General features: G+C 44.2%; 1 long non-coding RNA gene across 1 annotated transcript in view; it reads left to right on the top strand.

The window, feature by feature from the left end:
• Window positions 1-23,221, top strand: part of LOC115081324 — a 52,316-nt gene extending 29,095 nt beyond the window's left edge. The window contains exons 2-3 of the long non-coding RNA XR_003853785.1: window positions 10,634-10,796; window positions 23,095-23,221. This is a non-coding gene — a long non-coding RNA (uncharacterized LOC115081324). The remainder of the gene's footprint in view (window positions 1-10,633; window positions 10,797-23,094) is intronic.
• The last annotated feature ends 188 nt before the right edge of the window (window positions 23,222-23,409 follow it).

Below are 23,409 nucleotides of genomic sequence, written 5' to 3'. Positions count from 1 at the left end.
TAGATGCCATGTGATAAGGAGCAGTTTATAATATCTGCTAGGGTTTTTGCTATTGTGTCCGGGATAAGAAGAAGCATTTTGGTAGGGATTTGATCAAATGGGTGTGATGACGGTTTCATTCTTTTTAATACATTTTGTATCTCTGTGATTGTGATGGGTTCAAAGGCATTAAGCTATATATCTCTATCTCTATCTAATATATATATATATATATATATAATGAATATATAACATACACACACATATACTGCATATACAGTATATACCAATATTTTCCTCAATAACTGGAGCCCTCACTAAGCCTCTGTCATGTTTATGAGAGGTCAAATTTGCAATATACAGGATCATACATGAAACCAAAGGTGCAAGAAAAAATGTTTGTCGCATTTTTATCTATCTCTGAAAGCCGGGCTGCTACCTGGGACATTCTGCACTGTACAGAATGTTCCACGCAGGTGATATAAACCTCTTTCCTCCTTCTCTAAAGATGCACCATGGGAGGTTTTATAGTTGTCTAATCTTCTACCTGGCACCAAATGAATTCAGAATAAATTGCAAATCTCTTGGGGCTTTCATGCTCAACTAAACATCCTGAGCCTGACATTGACTTTCTGCAAAATATTGGCATCCATCATAGCCTTTTCCTATCCCTTCTGAGCACTACCAAGGGCACTCAGCAAAGTATTTACTGCTGTAATTTACAGAAGTAAGATTTAAAGCTATTTGTTGGTACTGTCGGCGAGAAACTGACATTTTTAACATTGACTTGGGTAGTATGAGTTGGGTGCTCCTTACGCTTCTGCTCAGCTTTCAGCCTATGATCAAGGATTATGTAAGACTGTAAATCACTTTGACAAACGAACTCTGGCCCCATGGGTTCTCAACTCCAGGCCTCAAGGTCTGCCAGCACATTTGGTTTTCAGAATAACCAAGTCATTCGCATTAGCCTTGTTTATAGACTGGATGTGTTCAGGTACATTTGTGGAACAGTCGTCACAGATATCCTAACAACCAACACCTGTCTGTGCTTCACTGTATGAAAAGCATGTTAATTTAATGGTACTTACACCAAGTCATTCAGCGCTTGTATAAGCTAAGAACCAGAAACTGGACCACTTGTTTTTCCTAAAATGCCAACATCATGGACCCTGGCAGTATGAGATGCCTGACATTTTTCATCCAGTCTGCCTTGCTAAGTTCCCTTTTTTTTTTAAACCTCTGGTGCTATACATTAAGAACATCTGGAACTCTTAGGTTGGTGCAGATGCCAGTATAGTTGGGAATTGATTTTCAGACCAGCATTGTGCTTCGTGAATGTCAGCAGGCATAGTCATAAGTGGCACGTAGGTCCATCCTCGCTGTCCTAAATCCCGTTCTGGAAAGAGAATCATCTGTAAAGAGAGGGAAAGTCTCTCTGCACTGGCCATTTAACCCTCGGCTTTTCTAAGAAGACGGTCAGCTGGTCTTTGGGACCCTGATTCATAATGTAGGCATGGCTAAGAGCAAATTTCAGCGACTACTAACCCTGTCTGTATATCAACCGGTGATACTGACGTCAAAGGCTGTGCATGAGCAGCAGTGAGCTATCCAACCCCCTTTAAAGTGTTTGACGCAAATACTGGACAAATCGGTTAGCTTCTCCACTCTCCTTAGAGCCCAGAAACATATAACTAGACCATCTTTCAAATGTGAAATAGATCTGTTTTACTACAAACCTGCTGTCCTAGACCTTTAGTTAATATGTATTAGAAAATCACAGCAGATATTTATTAATCCCTGTTGTGGCACTGTATTACTGTATTACAGTGCCACAACCAGTCCCGGGACTTGCAAAAAAGGGGTGGTCCAGGGGTGGGGCCGGAGGCCTCTGACAGAGCGGCCATTGCTGCTCTGTCAGAGGCCTCACACAGATGTAGGCCGCATGCGCTTCTTTTAAAATCTACCCCTACATATTAACCACTGATCTCCTCTGTGGATGTAGCATGCATTTTTAATTTGATTGTGATAGCAGATGACATTACTTCTTACAATGACAAATGTCTTTTCCTTTCACATCAGTGCTGAGTTGTTCACTCCACCTTGAAGCATCAATCACTTGGGGTTTTTTTTTAACATATCCCACCAAATTACACTTCCTGACTTTTTAAGACAATCTTCCTAGATTTTAAAATTCATGTCCAACGTAGTCATAGACTTTATTAAGAATTACAAATGCTATAGCATCGCCACCTCGCCCCAGTTTGGGTCTTCAATGACTGCTGTGCACTTTCAATGGCCTTTGACTTAAACTTGTTGAAATGCATTACTGGCAGCTTGGGGCAATACAAAGAATCCTCATATATGCCCTCCCCCCCCCAGTGATCATTGTTATTATTGGAAGTGGACCCCTTTAACGGAAAGCCGGTTGGATCATTAGTTCTGCCTGGTATGGATACCAGATACTAAATGTTGAGCTCAGGTTCTGATCCAAGGACTTTATAATTCCATTTTGGACCCCCGCCTTTACAAACAAATACCGCCTCACATGATTTTGGAGTACAGCACATCATCTTCATTTTTTACTAGCAAGTCACAAGTCAGATCTCATGATCTTATCCAAGGTTCACGACACAGGGTACGCTGTCCTGCATTCTGTTCCAGAAGCTAATCTTTCCTTATATGCTGACCTCCTTGTACTAGCAAATTCCACGTACAGTTCCTATATACTTCTACTGCTTTCCCAGGACACAGCAGAAGGACTTCTACTCCCTCTGCTTCTTGCAGAAACGTATATTACATCCTTCTTTTTCTATCCATGGGCAGTAACATAAGTGCTTTATGTGCAATGAACACTAAAATCCATATTTACAGTCCAGTTCTGGAGGCCCTGTGTTGAGGATCTATCAGTCAGCATCCTTTAAATCATCTTCCTAGAATCTCTTTTACACTTAATTCTGAGGGGTTTGCTGAATAAGGCATCTGGAATGCCCTTTATCTCCAAGTATAATGTCTCCAGTATAACGTCCCACACTGTAATGCATCCAAGGCCCCTGTAGACCCTGCAGCCAGAATTTCCTGGGGTGCTGGCTGATGACATCACATCCTTGCTATCAGCCAGTGCCTCAACAACAGGTCTCCAGTTCTTGTTGCCTTGCTGTGTTCCTGTGTCTCCGGCCTTGCTTCCCCTGGTTTCTCCTGTTAATCTCCCTCCTGTCCTTCTCTCTGTCTTCCGGATCCATCCCCTGCTTGGCTGCTTCCCTGTGTCACTGTTCTGGACCGTCTCTTCGGCTCAGCCTGGACCTTGACTCTGTTTCCATTGTCAGAGGGTATATGTCTGCCACCACCTGTAAGGGCCTGTCCCATCTTCTTACTGGCTAGGCAGTGCCAGCTTGACAGCAGCCAAGAGCTCGCTTTCTCCTGCTCTGTTAGGCCTCTGCCTCAATGTATCAGGCTTCCCCAGACCCTTCGAGGATCAGTCTCTCTGTAATACAGCGCCACCGTTCCAGGACTCCTTTCATGTCTCTACCTGAGAAGATGCATTTTACTTCTGATTCCCAAGCTGGGGAATGTGTTCCAGTGATATTTACCCCTCTCACCGTGAGAAAGATAGGCACAAACACATGTAGAAGAGTGCACACTCTGCACTGCTCAGCATCTTCCCTAAATTCAATGATAGCATACGAATCCTGAGGAATACAAGGCAGCACGGTTTTACAAGGAGCAGATTGTGACGGAAGAACCTGATCAGTTTCTTTGATTGCGTGACCAAAGCATTAGATCGGGGAGAGCACTGGATTTGGTACACTTGGATTTCAGCAAAGCTTTTGATATTCTCCCATATAGGAAGCTCATGAATAAACTGATCATTCTAGGGGTAAAGTCTAGGGTGGGAGACTGGATTTGAAACATAAGAACATAAGAAAATGCCATACTGGGTCAGACCAAGGGTCCATCAAGCCCAGCATCCTGTTTCCAACAGTGGCCAATCCAGGCCATAAGAACCTGGCAAGTACCCAAAAACTTAGTCTATTCCATGTTACCATTGCTAATGGCAGTGGCTATTCTCTAAGTGAACTTAATAGCAGGTAATGGACTTCTCCTCCAAGAACTTATCCAATCCTTTTTTAAACACAGCTATACTAACTGCACGAACCACATTCTCTGGCAACAAATTCCAGAGTTTAATTGTGCGTTGAGTAAAAAAGAACTTTCTCCGATTAGTTTTAAATGTGCCCCATGCTAACTTCATGGAGTGTCCCCTAGTCCTTCTACTATCCGAAAGAGTAAATAACCGATTCACATCTACCCGTTCTAGACCTCTCATGATTTTAAACACCTCTATCATATCCCCCCTCAGCCGTCTCTTCTCCAAGCTGAAAAGTCCTAACCTCTTTAGTCTTTCCTCATAGGGGAGCTGTTCCCCTTTATCACTTTGGTTGCCCTTCTCTGTACCTTCTCCATCGCAATTATATCTTTTTTGAGATGCGGCGACCAGAATTGTACACAGTATTCAAGGTGCGGTCTCACCATGGAGCGATACAGAGGCATTATGACATTTTCCGTTTTATTCATCATTCCTTTTCTAATAATTCCCAACATTCTGTTTGCTTTTTTGACTGCCGCAGCACACTGAACCGACGATTTCAATGTGTTATCCACTATGACACCTAGATCCCTTTCTTGGGTTGTAGCACCTAATATGGAACCCAACATCGTGTAATTATAGCATGGGTTATTTTTCCCTATATGCATCACCTTGCACTTATCCACATTAAATTTCATCTGCCATTTGGATGCCCAATTTTCCAGTCTCACAAGGTCTTCCTGCAATTTATCACAATCTGCTTGTGATTTAACTACTCTGCACAATTTTGTGTCATCTGCAAATTTGATTATCTCACTCGTCGTATTTCTTTCCAGATCATTTATAAATATATTGAACAGTAAGGGTCCCAATACAGATCCCTGAGGCACTCCACTGTCCACTCCCTTCCACTGAGAAAATTGCCCATTTAATCCTACTCTCTGTTTCCTGTCTTTTAGCCAGTTTGCAATCCACAAAAGGACATCGCCACCTATCCCATGACTTTTTACTTTCCTAGAAGCCTCTCATGAGGAACTTTGTCAAACGCCTTCTGAAAATCCAAGTATACTATATCTACCGGTTCACCTTTATCCACATGTTTATTAACTCCTTCAAAAAAGTGAAGCAGATTTGTGAGGCAAGACTTGCCCTGGGTAAAGCCATGCTGACTTTGTTCCATTAAACCATGTCTTTCTATATGTTCTGTGATTTTGATGTTTAGAACACTTTCCACTATTTTTCCTGGCACTGAAGTCAGGCTAACCGGTCTGTAGTTTCCCGGATCGCCCCTGGAGCCCTTTTTAAATATTGGGGTTACATTTGCTATCCTCCAGTCTTCAGGTACAATGGATGATTTTAATGATAAGTTACAAATTTTTACTAATAGGTCTAAAATTTCATTTTTTAGTTCCTTCAGAACTCTGGGGTGTATACCATCCGGTCCAGGTGATTTACTACTCTTCAGTTTGTCAATCAGGCCTACCACATCTTCTAGGTTCACCGTGATTTGATTCAGTCCATCTGAATCATTACCCATGAAAACCTTCTCCATTACGGGTACCTCCCCAACATCCTCTTCAGTAAACACCGAAGCAAAGAAATCATTTAATCTTTCCGCGATGGCCTTATCTTCTCTAAGTGCCCCTTTAACCCCTCGATCATCTAACGGTCCAACTGACTCCCTCACAGGCTTTCTGCTTCGGATATATTTAAAAAAGTTTTTACTGTGAGTTTTTGCCTCTACAGCCAACTTCTTTTCAAATTCTCTCTTAGCCTGTCTTATCAATGTCTTACAGGTTGAGGGATACACATTTGAGTCTGGTAAGTGCGGTAAATGGAGTTTATGTTGAAGAAAAGGGGTGATTAGTAGATAACCTCAGGGATCTAGCTTGGGCATGTTCAGTTTAATTGATTTATTTATTTAGACATTTTAGAAACCATTGTTCCAAATGAAGATCACAATGGTTTACAATAGTAACATACAGATTAAAGGTCAACACATCAAGATTAATATAAATCTACATCTACTTAGATTTCCTCGTATGTAATAACTAACAGTCTAGGGCAACAGAATGTAATAGTTATGTTCAGAGGCGTACGCGGTCCACCTCGGGTGCTAACAGGGGGTGGGGTGCCATTGCTACGGACTCGCGATGACGCACATAAGTAACGTGCTGGTGGGGTTCCTACTCCCCACCAGCAAAAGTGAGACCCTGAGGTGCTGCTGGCCTTAGAATGTATAGCAGTGAATGATGACATAGACTTAATTGGCATCTCAGAGACATGGTGGAAAGAGGATAACCAATGGGACAGTGCTATACTGGGGTACAAATTATATCGCAATGACGGAGAGGAGCACTCAGGAGGAGGTGTGGCGCTTTATGTCCGGGATGGCATAGAGTCCAACAGGATAAACATCCTGCATGAGACTAAATACAAAATTGAATCTTTAAGGGTAGAAATCCCTTGTGTGTCGGGGAAGACTATAGTGATAAGGGTATACTACCGTCCACCTGGTCAAGATGGTGAGACGGACAGTGAAATGCTAAGAGAAATTAGGGAAGCTAACCAAATTGGTAGTGCAGTAATAATGGGAGACTTCAATTACCCCAATATTGACTGGGTAAATGTATCATCGGTCACGCTAGAGAGATAATGTTCCTGGATGGAATAAATGATAGCTTTATGGAGCAATTGGTTCAGGAACAGACGAGAGAGGGAGCAATTTTAGATTTAATTCTCAGTGGAGCACAGAACTTGGTGAGAGAGATAACGGTGGTGGGGCCGCTTGGCAATAGTGATCATATTATGATCAAATTTGACTTAATGACTGGAAGAGGAACAGTATGCAAATCCAAGGCTCTCATGCTAAACTTTCAAAAGGGAAACTTTGATAAAATGAGAAAAATTGTTAGAAAAACACTGAAAGGAGCAGCTACAAGAGTAAAAAATGTCCAAGAGGCGTGGTCATTGTTAAAAAATACCATTCTAGAAGCACAGTCCAGATGTATTCCACACATTAAGAAAGGTGGAAAGAAGGCAAAATGATTACCGGCATGGTTAAAAGGGGAGGTGAAAGAAGCTATTTTAGCCAAAAGATCTTCATTCAAAAATTGGAAGAAGGATCCAACAGAAGAAAATAGGATAATGCATAAACATTGGCAAGTTAAATGTAAGACATTGATAAGACAGGCTAAGAGAGAATTTGAAAAGAAGTTGGCTGTAGAGGCAAAAACTCACAGTAAAACCTTTTTAAAATATATCCAAAGCAGAAAGCCTGTGAGGAGGGAGTCAGTTGGACCGTTAGATGATCAAGGGATTAAAGGGGCACTTAGAGAAGATAAGGCCATCGCGGAAAGATTAAATGATTTCTTTGCTTCGGTGTTTACTGAAGAGGATGTTGGGGAGGTACCCATAATGGAGAAGGTTTTCATGGGTAATGATTCAGATGGACTGAATCAAATCACGGTGAACCTAGAAGATGTGGTAGGCCTGACAAACTGAAGAGTAGTAAATCACCTGGACCGGATGGTATACACCCCAGAGTTCTGAAGGAACTAAAAAATGAAATTTCAGACCTATTAGTAAAAATTTGTAACGTATCATTAAAATCATCCATTGTACCTGAAGACTGGAGGATATCAAATTTAACCCCAATATTTAAAAAGGGCTCCAGGGGCGATCCGGGAAACTACAGACTTGTTAGCCTGACTTCAGTGCCAGGAAAAATAGTGGAAAGTGTTCTAAACATCAAAATCACAGAACATATAGAAAGACATGGTTTAATGGAACAAAGTCAGCATGGCTTTACCCAGGGCAAGTCTTGCCTCACAAATCTGCTTCACTTTTTTGAAGGAGTTAATAAACATGTGGATAAAGGTGAACCGGTAGATATAGTATACTTGGATTTTCAGAAGGCGTTTGACAAAGTTCCTCATGAGAGGCTTCTAGGAAAAGTAAAAAAAGTTATGGGATAGGTGGCGATGTCCTTTCGTGGATTGCAAACTGGCTAAAAGACAGGAAACAGAGAGTAGGATTAAATGGACAATTTTCTCAGTGGAAGGGAGTGGATAGTGGAGTGCCTCAGGGATCTGTATTGGGACCCTTACTTTTCAATATATTTATAAATGATCTGGAAAGAAATACGACGAATGAGATAATCAAATTTGCAGATGACACAAAATTGTTCAGAGTAGTTAAATCACAAGCAGATTGTGATAAATTGCAGGAAGACCTTGTGAGACTGGAAAATTGGGCATCCAAATGGCAGATGAAATTGAATGTGGATTAGTGCAAGGTGATGCATATAGGGAAAAATAACCCATGCTATAATTACACAATGTTGGGTTCCATATTAGGTGCTACAACCCAAGAAAGAGATCTAGGTGTCATAGTGGATAACACATTGAAATCGTCGGTACAGTGTGCTGCGGCAGTCAAAAAAGCAAACAGAATGTTGGGAATTATTAGAAAGGGAATGGTGAATAAAACGGAAAATGTCATAATGCCTCTGTATCGTTCCATGGTGAGACCGCACCTTGAATACTGTGTACAATTCTGGTTGCCGCATCTCAGAAAAGATATAATTGCGATGGAGAAGGTACGGAGAAGGGCGACCAAAATGATAAGGGGAATGGAACAGCTCCCCTATGAGGAATAACTAAAGAGGCTAGGACTTTTCAGCTTGGAGAAGAGACGGCTGAGGGGAGATATGATAGAGGTGTTTAAAATCATGAGAGGTCTTGAACGAGTAGATGTGAATCGGTTATTTACTCTTTCGGATAATAGAAGGACTAGGGGGCACTCCATGAAGTTAGCATGGGGCACATTTAAAACTAATCGGAGAAAGTTCTTTTTTACTCAACGCACAATTAAACTCTGGAATTTGTTGCCAGAGGATGTGGTTAGTGCAGTTAGTATAGCTGTGTTTAAAAAAGGATTGGATAAGTTCTTGGAGGAGAAGTCCACTACCTGCTATTAATTTCACTTAGAGAATAGCCACTGCCATTAGCAATGGTTACATGGAATGGACTTAGTTTTTGGGTACTTGCCAGGTTCTTATGGCCTGGATTGGCCACTGTTGGAAACAGGATGCTGGGCTTGATACGGTTAAAAATAAAAATAGAAGAAATCCAACTCTGTGACATAGTGGGTGGGTTTTGCGAGGACTAATATCCTGCTGTCCTTGGAGAACACCTGTTACAGGTAGGCAACTTTGCTTTCTCCAAGAACAAGCAGGATGGTAGTCCTCACATGTGGAAGAATCCCCACCATCAGAATGAGCCTCTGGTCTTGAAACCCAAATATCCACTGGCAGGAAGAAATCCATACACTTCCTGCCAACACTGATTCTAAGTTCAAAATTGCACAACCCAATACATGCTTTTAGTATATCATAGCACCACAGCAGTAACATTTAAGATCCAATCAGATTCTAAACTCAGCAGGTCCCAACGATCACAGTAAACAGCGCTTGCTACAGAATAGGTTGATAAAAGCTATTGTGTGCTACATTATCACTCTCTCAGAATATTTTGCATGTGAATGCACACTAATTTTGTTTTACGCACGCACTATATTAATAGTGAATCAGCCACTTTTTAGTTTGCACACTGAAAGGGTTTAGCAGGCACAATAGCCAAAGACTTGAAACTGTGATGACTGGGCTGAACTGGGAGAGGGATATAAAAATAGGGGAAGGAAGTCTGGGACTTTGCAATCATGGGCCCTAACTTTCACCACTAGATGTCACTATTGTGCAATGGCTGGGGATCCCACCCACTAGTGGCCATGAATGCTGCCTCTCCAGCCCAGGGAAAAGAGTCCTGGCCAGGCAGTTGAGCTTTGGTCCTCCCCATGAACCACCAGAATGTCCCAATCATCATCTTTTCCACGATGGTAAGTGAAGACAGGCAGGTTCTGGGACAGTTGGACAAACAGCTGGCTCTGATTTCCTGTGACCCGTGATCCAGCAGTGGGATCACCCAATGCTTCAGCCTGCAGTGGAAGTTACCAAGAGGGGGTCTGGTTGCTATCTGATGGCCTTTCCCTCCAAGTCCAGGCAGTCTGGCTCCAGTTTCCTATGGCCCTGCCTCCAATGACCTCAGACCTGGTGGTGGCATTGAATAAGTGATGTCAGGTTGCCTCCGAAGGGGAAAAACTATAGGGGGTTGCCACCTTGGGAGCTTCTTTGGGAGAGACTGAGAGTTCTGGAGAATGCTGCTACTGCTTTTTGTGTTGAGTAGGAATGATCTCTGGGCTGTTAATTTTGTCCTCAAACCTTGTGAAAGTGGCCGGGGAGGGAGGATGGGGGACGGTTATTGTATTTGATTCTGTTTTGAAGAACTGCATGAATAGGTTATTGCATTTTTGTATTTGTGTGTTGTTAGCAGCTCTGGGTCCTTTTTGGAGTGAGGCAGAATATATATAAATGCAAAGTGTGATCAGATGCCACTGATCTGTGTTAGGACTGTTTGTAAAATGCCATCTGGTGTCATATTAAGCTCATGGCCTAAAGGTCATCTGAAACCAATTGTCTGATAATTATTTTCTTGTTGTTATGTCTTGAAGTCTACAGCATATCATAATGTATCCAGTCAGAACAAAGCCGTGTTGAAAATGCACTCAAACACCAAGTTGTGGCTTTCTGCACCCTGTCAGCAAGGGACAACTGCCAGCGTTCCTTAATGTGTCTTAATCTGAGGCCAAATGAAGACTGTCAGCATGATCAGAGGTAATTTGTTTGAGAATACTCAGATGGGAGAATGCAAATTATTTTTATGATATCCTTCATGATAATTATGATGTAACCAGAGGTTAAAATATGAAAATAAGGTGGTAAAGATAAAACAGCATTGCTGGGGTGTGGCATGCATTTTCATTTATCAACCAGATCCATCAGAGGTCTATATCGATCCTGCAGTTTTCATTGAGGGCACTCAACTGAATGCAACTGACCAATTCTGTTATCTTAAGACGCATTCTTTCTAACATTGTCAATGTTAACAACAAGATTATGCAATGCATGGCCAAGGCAAAGTCTTCCCCTGGCAGACTCCATTTTTATAAATGGGATGAGAGAGAGGAGTGAGATTGCCCACTAAGATAAAAGTATAGCACGAAACCTTACTGTCCGTACTGCTGTAAGCATGTGAATCCTGGACAGAGTACACCACAGACCCCCTCAAACATCCCATGCAATTTCATCTGCAGTAAAAGGCAGCAAGGCAGAATCTCCCAACAGCGAGCTCCTTGAATGGTTCCAAATTTCCAGTGTGGAGGGAATGGTGGTGAATGTTCAGCTATGTCAGGGGGATGGAGGACAACAGAATTCCTAAACTTGTTTTCTATGGATAGCTGAAAAGTAGGCACATGCCCAGTCTTCGTCCTATGCCAGGGCTTGCCAAACCTGTCCTGGGGGGTGCGTACCTCAAAGATCGAGGACACTAAAAGTGAAGCTCCCTGAAGTATTCCTCACTGGATCTTAATTTCAGAACTGACGAATTGTCCATCTTCCTAATTCAGATGGCGTGTAGTCTGCCACATTTTCATGGTCAACTTGGATGCACTCAATCAGCGCAGGGTTGACTTTGCACATTTCAAGGCGATTTATCATCCAAAAGTGTGGGACGCTATCACAGGCTTTCTTATGGTCATCGCATGCTATGCTGAGGTTTTGACTATTTATACAGCTGGTCATAATGGTTTTATTCACCATCTACTGATCTTTGGTTCCTCATGCTCCTCTCGTGTTACGCTTCTGGTCTGTTGCTAAGATGTTACTACAATCGATGTGATCATATATTCCAGCTGGTTCTATTGCAGCTTATAGATTGTAGGCAAGTAAGTTATTGGTTGATAGTTTCTGGGGATGTTGTTTGACGCTCCCTTGGGAAGGAAGTGTTATCAGCCATTGTGGAGTTAATTCTGGCTTTCTGATTAATTGGTTTTCACAGTTAAACAGTTGTTGGTAGGGAGAGGTTTAAATATTTGAGTCAAAGGTTGGACACTCCATCAGGGCCAGGGCACTTCCAATTTGGATCTTTTTAATCTGGCTTCCAGCTCATCTATTGTAACTAAGTCATTCCATGGCTTTGATGTTTGCATTTTCTATATTCTCCTGTATACTGGGCATCTAGTCTGCATCTCTGTTGTGCTCTGCAAGATTTTCATACACATTTCTACAAAATTGTTCAGATTTTTCCTTTCATTGGTGGTATTGTATCAGCACTAATGTCCTTCCCCAGTTCCCTTTAGAGCTGCTTTGGGTTTTCTCTCTATTTTATTTTTGTGTCTCTCCTTTCCATTTTCTTCATATCTTCATAGCTTTTGTGGTTTCTGCTGTTATTGGAGTCGCTGCTGAAAGAGAGAATAGTGAACTATCTACAGTCAGAAGAATTGCTGGGTGACTAGGGAATTGGATCGAGGAAGAGCGCTCGATGTCATCTACTTGGATTTCAGCAAAGCTTTTGATACGGTTCCGCACAGGAGACTGGTGAATAAAACGAGAAGCTTAGGAGTGAGTGCCGAGGTGGTGGCCTGGATTGCAAACTGGTTGACGGACAGAAGACAATGTGTGATGGTAAATGGAACTATCTCTGAAGAGAGAGCGGTGTTAAGCAGAGTGCCGCAAGGATCGGTGTTGGGACCGGTCCTTTTCAATATCTTTGTGAGCGACATTGCGGAAGGGATAGAAGGAAAGGTTTGACTTTTTGTGGATAGAGTAGGAACTCGAGGCAGTGCTGGTAGAGGGTCGCGGAGCCAATGCGGCTGGGGAGCACAACAGTTTGGTCTTTTTCTGTGGTCATTTCTATGTTTCTATATATTATTGCAGGATATGAATTTAAGAACAGGTTAACAAAGAGGCTCTGTTACTCAAGAAAGCCTGTAATTATTGAGGATCAGAAAAAGCAAAATTGTGTATTTTCTTCTGTGTGTTTGCACTGTTTGCTTATGGATTGTTGGGTTTCCCTGGCTGGATTCCTGGTATTCCCTAGTGGTTCCCCATCCAGATACCAGCTGGTTCTGATCCTGCTTAGCCAAGTGCTCATAAGGCCATGACATAAATGCTGTTCTCACTGCTCCTAAATGAGCAATCTGACACTTAATAATGGATTTGCATGCAAAACAAAGGGAAAAACCTAACATGCAAAGTGGCCACTTTTGGCACCTACTCAAAAACAATTCCTGAATTTTCTTAGAAATTCTTGGATTGTATGATCAAAAAATAACCAAAAAACATATGAGAGACTTATAAATTCTCAGTCAAGTATTATATATCTATTTTAACTCAATTTACAGCAATACCCTAAACATCTCATCAGGGCTTAAGAAGTATAATAAATGCATTTTATTGAAAAATATTAAAAACATGATCTAATATACACACATATATGATACATTAAAAAAAATATCTCCATACCACAAGACATCAATATACAAATCCTTAAACACAAAATACAATAAATATCATACATTTAATAACAACCTTTTATACACAGGTCATAATATTTCCCGTATGATTATATCTATATATTTCTCAGAACATGTCTTGACAATTACACCTATTTATAAGACATAAATCTCACTAGGTGGAATCATTATTAGATGTAGGCCATCTGAAACCAGTCTCCGTTAATTATATACGAGCATTAAACTCTACTGATGATTTCAGATATCAAATTCATCGTGTCTTCTCTGTACGCTGATCCCAGTTAAATTGATGTGGAGATCGTGCTTCAGTACTGATAAAGCTGTCCAGGTTTCAGATCCCATGCCGATTATACCTTATATAGTGCTTCGCCCTCCGCAGGCTTCATCAGGGGGACCACTGCTCCAAGCAAATACTTTTATACATGCACACGGCAATGGGTTTTGCTCCCACAGATATATTGTATGTCTGTTTGCCGAAAATATTAATGTTAAAATCAGGCCCGGCGCGACCAGGTGTGCAATACCGTGCATTTGCATGTCGTGGCACACCCGGGGAAGCCGCTGGCAGAGCCTTAACCAGCGGGGGGCTGAAGAAGGAGAGAGCGCGGGCTTCCTGCTATCTTTGGGCTGTACGACCCACTGATCTTCCTGCTCGGGGGGGGAGAGAGGAAACTGTGCTCGGGGATGCTCACACACATGCCCATACCAGGAGATGCCCCCCCTCAAGCAGAAAGATCGATGGGCTGCATGGCCCGAAGACAGCAAGAGGCCCACGGGATCACGGTGGCACTCATCCCGCCACGGCCCGATGATAAAGGGACACCATGTATGTGCGTGAGCTCTTATATATACGTATGAATGAGTGAGAGCCTGGGTGTGTGTCTGAGACCCTGTGTGTGTGTGTGTGTGTGTGTGTGTGTGTGTGAATGAGAGAGAAGCTAAAATGTGTGCGACCCTACCTCCCCCAATCCACGACAATCTCAGGGTGAATGGAAATCAGATCCCAGATATGTAGAGCAGATTTTAAAATCCTTATTAGTTGTAATTATTGGGTGTAATTTGATAATTCTGCTCTTTTGAAATTTTTTTTTTTTTGGGGGGGGGGGGATAGAACACCTCTTAATTGGATTTTTTATTCATCAGATTTTTAAAAATGTTATTGGTGTTTGAGAAATTTTTGATATTCTATTATTAACAGGTTTGAAATATTCTTTTTATGAATATGATTTTATTATTATGATTGATGTTTTATATTTCTTGATTTTATTATTTAATGTTTTATGAGGAATGGTGATGTTTCTGTTTCTCCATTGTTGCTCTGCATACAGAGGCTGCTTGTTGTGGGTTCCAGTTCAGTTCTCAGCACGTTTCTGTTTATACTTTCTGATCTCTTTATTCTGTATTTGGTGAGGGTCTCTCTGTGTTCTGCATATGTGACCGAGGTGAGGTATTTTGCTGGCATGTAATTTCTGTGCAGGGATCTATAGCAGCCTGGTTTCCTAATAAGAGTTTTATTGGTGTTCTAGGGCCTGGTGTAATATGTGCAGTGCTGCCTTTTCATAGATAAGGTTGTTAGGGTTGTTTTGGTGTGGGAGGTTTACCATACGGTAATGGTAATTCTGTTTATTCGTGGCTTTCTGAGGGCCAAGCTCACACCCAGCACACGTTACAAAAAGTCTAATTCCATAGGAGCTCCAAGTATCTTTTTGGCAGCGTTTTTTGATTGGCACCGCAGCACTGCATGTAAATATAATATGCAGGTTGTAAGTGATATTTTTGCCTCAGAAGACTGCACTTTTGAATATTTTCATGTAAAATCTGTTATAAAGGCATAGTTTAATTGTGTCTATAAAGGGTGGGTGTGTATGTAAGGCTGTGTACCTCATACCCTTCCTTATCCATGGGTTCTGGAGGGTTTGGGCATGCCCAGTTATTAAAGCTTTTTGGACCAAGATGGCTCATTATTTAGAGACGATTTTGCATATTTCAATCCCGGTAGCGCTCCTATGGCTCCTGTTTGGGTGTATACCCCCTTTAAGAATACGGGATCCTGGCACCCGTTTATTGCTGCAAAAGGCTGGTGTGGTGGGGAAGCGGGTGATACTTATGGGCTGGCGTGGAACAGATTCGCCTTCTTTCTGGACCTGGAGGAATCTTTTTTTATGCCATGATGCATATGGAGAGAATGTCAACTAGACATTCTCCAACATCTAGAAGGCGATTTCTGAGTATATGGGACCCCTATATTCAAACTACCACACCCTGCCAGAAGTCGGATTCTTAATGAGTGCGTATAGCTTTCAGATGCCTAAGCTTTGTGGTGACCTCTCTAAGACTTGATTTGACTGTTTTTGATGTTTTACTCCTGCTTTGTGGAATACACCGGAGATCCATTGTAAATGTTTATCGGAAGGGAGGGAGGGGATGGGAGGTGGGTGGGTTGTGGGATCATATGTGTATGGAAATGCTGTGATTGGCCTGGGAAGGGTGAAGGGACCAACCCTCCCAGGATGTTTGTAATATGTTTTTGAAAAGACCAATAAAATTGTTTACAAAAAAAAAAATAAAAATAAGGATTGCAGGACGGAGCTGGGCTTTATTTGTTGGGCCCGGGACAGACACTGAATGAATCGGGGGAAGGGGCAGCACAGTAAATTTTCACACAGGGCAGCAAAAAAACCCCAAAAAAACCTAGCACCGGCCCTGGTTAAAAGCATAAAGACTCTTACCTTCTCCCATTATCCTAACTTACAACGCGGTACCAAGAACGCCACCAATGAATGTGATCAAGAGAGATCATGAGAGATCATAAAGACTCTTATCTTCTCCCATTATCCTAACTTACAACACTGTACCAAGAACGCCGCCAATGAATGTGATCAAGAGAGATCATAAAGACTCTTACCTTCTCCCATTATCCTAACTTACAACGCGGTACCAAGAACGCCACCAATGAATGTGATCAAGAGAGATCATGAGAGATCATAAAGACTCTTATCTTCTCCCATTATCCTAACTTACAACACTGTACCAAGAACGCCGCCAATGAATGTGATCAAGAGAGATCATAAAGACTCTTACCTTCTCCCATTATCCTAACTTACAACGCTGTACCAAGAACGCCGCCAATGAATGTGATCAAGAGAGATCATGAGAGATCATAAAGACTCTTACCTTCTCCCATTATCCTAACTTACAACGCTGTACCAAGAACGCCACCAATGAATGTGAACAAAAAATAAGACATCTTTGTAATGAAAGGAAATGTAACCCATGTGCCTCATCGCTCACACAAAAAACGAATTTATAATCCTTGAGGTTCCTGGTACAGGAGGAGAGGGTGAATCTCGTTAGGCCTCTGGTGAACTTGGACACGTGAACACCGTACTTCAGCTGTCTTTTCACTCCCAACAGTACGCGGCAGACTGGATTTAGTGATTTCCCCTCCCTAAATACTGTCTCTACTGAAAAACAAAATGTATAATCATGAAAGCATTCGCAGGGTTTGGCTCAGTGGCAGTGCTGCTCGGTGCCATGCAGAAGATCCCTGGTTCAATTACCAGGCTGGGTCTCCTGCCCCCCACCCCCCCGGGGGGATGAGGGGTAGTGACCAGATGCAGGGTGAATGATTGCCAGGCGCTGAAGGAGCCCCGGTGCATGGCCCCCAGATCAAGTACCATCGCTGCAATGAGCTGACTGCATATGTTTTTGGGGGTGGGGAGGTTTAAAATAGGGGAAATCTTACTGGGTATTTACCAGGATCCCGGCCCGGGTTCCGATTGAGCTGGAGGCCCACGTGTGCGGGAGAAAACTTGCTGGGTCATAAAAAGACCAAAAAAAGTTCCCGATTAAAACATTTACAGCAAACCGTACAGGTACATAGATAGGGAAGGTCACGGGGACAACCCCCTCCCCTGCCCTCCACAGCAGGAGACCTTGCATTTATTAATGCCCTTTTGCAGCTTCCTCCTGCTTCCTCATCAATTCACCTTTTCTTGAAAGTCGCTTTCAGGCGTTCAAAGAACTTGACATACTTTGTACTGTCAGACAAACCTGATTGATTTTTTTTTTTTGATTGGGCGACCAGAGAATTGGATGGAGGAAGAGCGCTCGATGTGATTTACTTGGATTTCAGTAAAGCTTTTGATACGGTCCCGCATAGGAAGCTCGTGAATAAAACGAGAAGCTTAGGAGTCAGCGGCGCCAAAGTAGTGGAGCGGATTACAAACCGGTGGACTGGCAGGAGACAGCGGGTAATGGGAAATGGACTGCCTCAAGGACCAGATTTGGGACTGGCTCTGTTCAGTATCTTCCTGAATGACATTGCAGAGGGCTTAGAAGGAAAAGTTTGTCTATTTGCGGATGATACTAAGATCTGCAACAGAGTGGACGCACCTGAAAGAGTAGAGAGAATGAAAAACGATATAAATAAACTTGAAGGGCGGTCAAAGATTTGGCATCTTAGAATCAATGCCAAGGCATAAACAAAAAGGATCTCTGAAGGAGTGGCAGGGATTGTAAAGCTGAGTCCTAGTTGTGGATAGGCCCTATAGTCTTTTTATGCCATGGGTTTCTATGTGTTTCTCTGGCTGACCACTACTCTCCACACCTTCTCAAAACAGGCTGCTTTCCATCCATGGTATGCAGATGCCGGGTATTCTCCTCCCCTCTCAGCAGCGTACATAAGAGCTCACTTTGGAAACCCCCATCCAGCATGGGGGAGGGAGGAGTCTGAGCACAGGGGCTCAGGGTAGTTTCTAGGTCTCTGTCCACCAAGAAGGCCTGGGCTCTCCTTGTACCCAAGGTCTGCCTGGGCTCCTCTTTGCTGACCACTGCACCGACCAATCAGTCTCCCACCAGAGCGAATTCATCTTCGGAGGGACATGTCCTGGCCCCGACCTTCCCCTGGACCATAATCTTAATATCAAGGAAAAATGGTAAAAGGAAGTGAAGCTTGGATCCAGATGTTGGAGCTGCAGCTGCCAGCCCCAGACCAGAGGTTGAATTTCTATCACGGGTGGTGGTGTGTCTCCCGTCCCCCATGCTAACCTGCCAAAACTGACATGGCTGGTTAGCCTGAGGGGATTTCCTTCCTCCCCCGGCACCCGCACAAGTAGTAAGGGGGCTCGGTGGCCCCCACATAATCAACCTCACTCCTAACCCAAGTATCAAGGCGGGGGCCTCCAAGAGCTGATTTAAGCAATAGAGAAACTGTAGGATCACCAGGAGTGCAAGCTTCTCGGGGTGTGTGGTGGCAGAGAACAGCAAACAGCAGCAGTCATAGCAAAGAAATAGGTCCTGACAGCCACACAAACTCAGAGCCATCAGCACTTTTCATTACATCTTTCATCTGCATAAATAAACAGCCACACTGAATTTGTTTCCATGTTTCTGACAGGAGCTGAGCTTTCAGCTTTGTGCCCATGATCTAACCTGTGCGGGGAACAAGAGGGGAGGGGTTGAGGCTGGAACAGACAGAATAGATAACAGCTACTTGGTTCTCTAATCCCAACCCCCCAGGCCCGGCCCGACCAGGCGTGCACCCCGTGCATTTGCAGGGGGTGGCATACCTGGGGGGGCGGCAGCAGCAGGAGAGGCCATAGGGCCGCCGGCGGAGCTCAACTCGCCAGCGGCCAAAAACAAGAAAGTTTGCGGAAAGGCGGGCTGCTGGCGGAGATTGACCCGCTGGTGGTCAAAAATGAAAAAAGTCCGCAGCAGTTTCCCCATTTAGCTGCGTGCGTGCACACAGCTTTGTGGCTGTCACCCCTGCCCTTTGCAGAAAGGCTGGTGGGGCCAAAAAAAAAGAGTAGCCCCCTTCCCCAAAAGTTTCCCCAGTTCCTTACAAAGCTGAATCCCTCTTCCCTGCACCATCGTCTCATCCACGCATTGAGACTCCGGAGCTCTGCCTGCCTCTGGTGACCTGCGCGTGGAACAGGAAGCATTTCAGAGAAAGCTACCCTGGAGGTTCTGGATTTAATCTTTCTACCTAAGAGCCTAAATTTGGCTTCCAGAACCTCCCTCCCACATTTTCCTATGTTGCTGGTGCCCACATGTACCACGACAGCCGGCTCCTCCCCAGCACTGTCTAAAATCCTATCTAGGTGACGCGTGAGGTCCGCCACCTTCGCACCAGGTAGGCAAGTTACCAGGCGATCCTCACGTCCACCCGCCACCCAGCTATCTACATTCCTAATAATCGAATCACCTACTATGACGGCCGACCTAACCCTTCCCTCCTGGGCAGTAGTCCTGGGAGACTTGTCCTCAGTGCGAGAGGACAATACATCACCTGGAGAGCAGGTCCTTGCTACAGCATCACTTCCTGCTACACCAGGGTGATGTTCTCCTATTAGGAGACCTTTCTGATTCACCTCAGCTCCTCCAAGTCTGCTACTCTAGCCTCCAGAGATCGGACTCGTTCCCTGAGAGCCAGGAGCTCTTTGCACCGAGTGCACATATAAAATCTCTCACTGGCGGGTAAAAAATCATACATGTGACACTCAATGCAAAAGACTGGAAAGCCCCCCTCTTGCTGTTGGACTGCTGCCTTCATCTTAGTTTATTGAGTTCCTAGTTAAGTTTAGGATACTAATGGAGTTGGAATGAGAGTACTTTAAATTTACAGGTGAATTTACTAATTAATCAGCTAGTGTCCTACAAGGGGATGATTAAACTTTCAATAAGGGCTGGTACAATAGTATGATATAGATAAGACCTTGAGACAGAGGGAGAAGGGAGAGGGAAGGGAGACAGACAGGGAGAAATAAACAGAGACAGAGGGAGAGGGGAGAGAGAAGGGGAAGGGAGACAGACAGGGAGAGATAAACAGAGGGAGAGGGGAGAGAGAAGGGGAAGGGAGACAGACAGGGAGAGATAAACAGAGGGAGAGGGGAGAGAGAAGGGAAGGGGAAGGGAGACAGACAGGGAGAAATAAACAGAGACAGAGGGAGAGGGGAGAGAGAAGGGGAAGGGAGACAGGGAGAGATAAACAGAGGGAGAGGGGAGAGAGAAGGGAAGGGGAAGGGAGACAGACAGGGAGAAATAAACAGAGACAGAGGGAGAGGGAAGGGGAAGGGAGACAGACAGGGAGAAATAAACGGAGACAGAGGGAGAGGGGAGAGAGAAGGGGAAGGGAGACAGACAGGGAGAAATAAACAGACAGAGGGAGAGGGAAGGGGAAGGGAGACAGACAGGCAGAGATAAACGGAGACAGAGGGAGAGGGGAGAGAGAAGGGGAAGGGAGACAGACAGGGAGAGATAAACAGAGGGAGAGGGGAGAGAGAAGGGAAGGGAGACAGACAGGGAGAAATAAACGGAGACAGAGGGAGAGGGGAGAGAGAAGGGGAAGGGAGACAGACAGGGAGAAATAAACAGAGACCAGAGGGAGAGGGGAGAGAGAAGGGGAAGGGGGAGACAGACAGGGAGAAATAAACAGAGACAGAGGGAGAGGGGAGAGGGAAGGGGAAGGGAGACAGACAGGGAGAGATAAACAGAGACAGAGGGAGAGGGGAGAGACAGAAAGAGAAGAGAGACAGACATGCATGCACAGAGACAGAGACCGAGGGATGAGAGAGAGAAAGAGGAGAGACAGAGGGAGACCGACAGGCATAATTAACCCTTTATGTCCTTCAGAGGTTTTCTACAGTTATTACTGGTTTCACATTCAACTTTTCTGTTGGAATTATTCGGCTTTCCAAGCTCTTCACTAGGGCTGTTATAGGAAAGCTCCTTCCCCTGATTAAATGCCTTCCCTGCACTTTCTCTTCTACCTCAGGCTGTCTATTTCTGGCTCTTTGGCTTCCTCGTTCTGCTTTCTGTTTCCGAAGCAGAGAGACAAACCACTCGGTATTCAGCGCTGCTCTTTCCTCCCAAGTACAGACTGGGATCCCATGTTTGCATCCTCTGACAGCGTTAGAATAATGTATTCTTAAATCTGGAAACTACAGTGAGCAAGCTCGTTCCTCTGAGGGGAGCGACGACCACTGCCCCCAGCAACAGAACCCAGCGAGTACGACAAAATGATTAATTCGTCAAGCTGCAGAAAGTTACCAGCGCAAACGGTTCCTGGTACGGGGCACATCTTTACATAAGAGGTTTGTGAAGCCAGACTGGATCAACTATCATATTAGATCCGGGTACTATAAATATTGCCATGGGACACAAGACTTTTGGTTGGGTTTTTTTTTTGGGGGGGGGGGGGGGCTCTAATCTTGAGAGAGGGGCCTGCATGATCTCTCTTCCCCTGGCTCTACCTCATCGAACTTGATGTATTGATAACTGAACGATGATGATGCTTAGGGAGATTTTCCTGATGGTGAAGTCCGACACTGGCATCTTGGCCCCCTTAGCTTGTACAGCAGGAATCCCCTTGAGGGCTGCAACCCATTTAGGTGTTCAGGATTTCCACCACGAATATGCATGAGATATATTTGCATGCATTTGCCTCCGTTATATGCAAATAGATCTGTTACATATTCGTAGCGTAAATCCTGGAAATCTGACAGGGTTGCCTTGCGGATGTCATCGCTGCGAGCAGTCATCAGGACTCGTATCAAAATATTTTTTTTGTCACCTTTATAAGGAGAAAAAGTAGGTTTCTACGCTTTGTAGCCAATAATGTTCATTTTGTTAGGCAGCGAGAATACGGGTCTGCTAGCTTTGTAGCGCATGCCTTTAAGTTTAGAACAAGATATATATATATATATACAGTGTCAGACACCAAAAAGATACAGACGTGCTGGAAAAGCACTGGTGGCCATGGAAGCTACATCTCTCATCGCCTTCAGTAGTCAGTTTGAGAGGCTGTGGGGTGGTTGTTGTTTTGTTGTTTTGTTTTTTGCAGGGTTTCCAGGATTAAATTATGTTACTTTGTTATTCACATCTGGACCACAAGATCAGCCTCAGCAGTGGGGGCTTTTAAGCAATCACAATAGAGCGCAGCGATTGACAGCACCCTACAGCCCTCCCCCCCCCCACCAAGCCTGGGCTTCTTTGCTGGAAAAAAAAAGCAAATACTGAACACTGACATAAAGATCAGAACCAGCGGGTCTGCAGTATTGTCTGTGTGGGAAATGCAGAGGAGCGAGGATTGGAGAGCATCTAGTTTGTACATTGGACTTCATGCTGGGAATGAAATCTGCTTCGGGTGGCCAACTGGCTCCAGATTTTCAGGACAGGTTGATCCAGTCCTGGTTTTACTCCCCCCCCCCCCCCCCCCCCCCGAGAATAAGTCCCAGCATGCAATGGGGTAAAACCAGGACTGGATCAACTTGTCTGGAGCCAGTTGGCCACCCTAAATCTGCTGGGGCGTCAGGGGGGTAGTCAGGCCCTCCCCTTATGCAGTATGGTTACTGCTTCCCTCGGTCTCCTACCTGAGCGTCTCCTCTAAGCCCCGCTGGCAGGAAATGCATACATGCTCACAAGCCTGTGCGGATTCGTCCCCTTTCTAAATCAAAGAAAGCCCAGGGAAGGTCCAGGACACGCTGGTTGTAGATGCCAGGGCAGAGTAAGAAACGCACTGCATCTCCAGTACTAGGACAGGCTAGCAGACCGCCACGAATACATCACTTTGATGCCCAGCAAATGTATTCTATCAACAGATACCAAGCCCCGGCAAGTCCTGGCCCGGGAGGCGAGCCTGACTACTTTGCTGTGAAACTTTCAAGGCAGTGCGGACAGCAATCAGATTATTCAGAAGCGGATGTATTCAGCACACAAGCCTGTATTATTGCCTCTCAGGTACTAAACAGCTTCTTGCTGTAACTACATTCAGTTTATCCATGTATTTGTCTTAAATAGTCCAAATTATATGCAAAGCTTGGACTAGTGTCCCGTCCCAGGACCACACCTCAAATAACTCACTTCTGAATGTCCAAGAATTCCCTGCTGGGGGGGAGATTTTTCTTCCTGGGCGT

This window comes from Rhinatrema bivittatum, unplaced genomic scaffold, assembly GCF_901001135.1.
Source record: "Rhinatrema bivittatum unplaced genomic scaffold, aRhiBiv1.1, whole genome shotgun sequence".
Taxonomy (NCBI): domain Eukaryota; kingdom Metazoa; phylum Chordata; class Amphibia; order Gymnophiona; family Rhinatrematidae; genus Rhinatrema; species Rhinatrema bivittatum.
The sequence above is the reverse complement of the archived record's forward strand: the minus strand, read 5'-3'. Positions and strand labels throughout refer to the sequence as shown.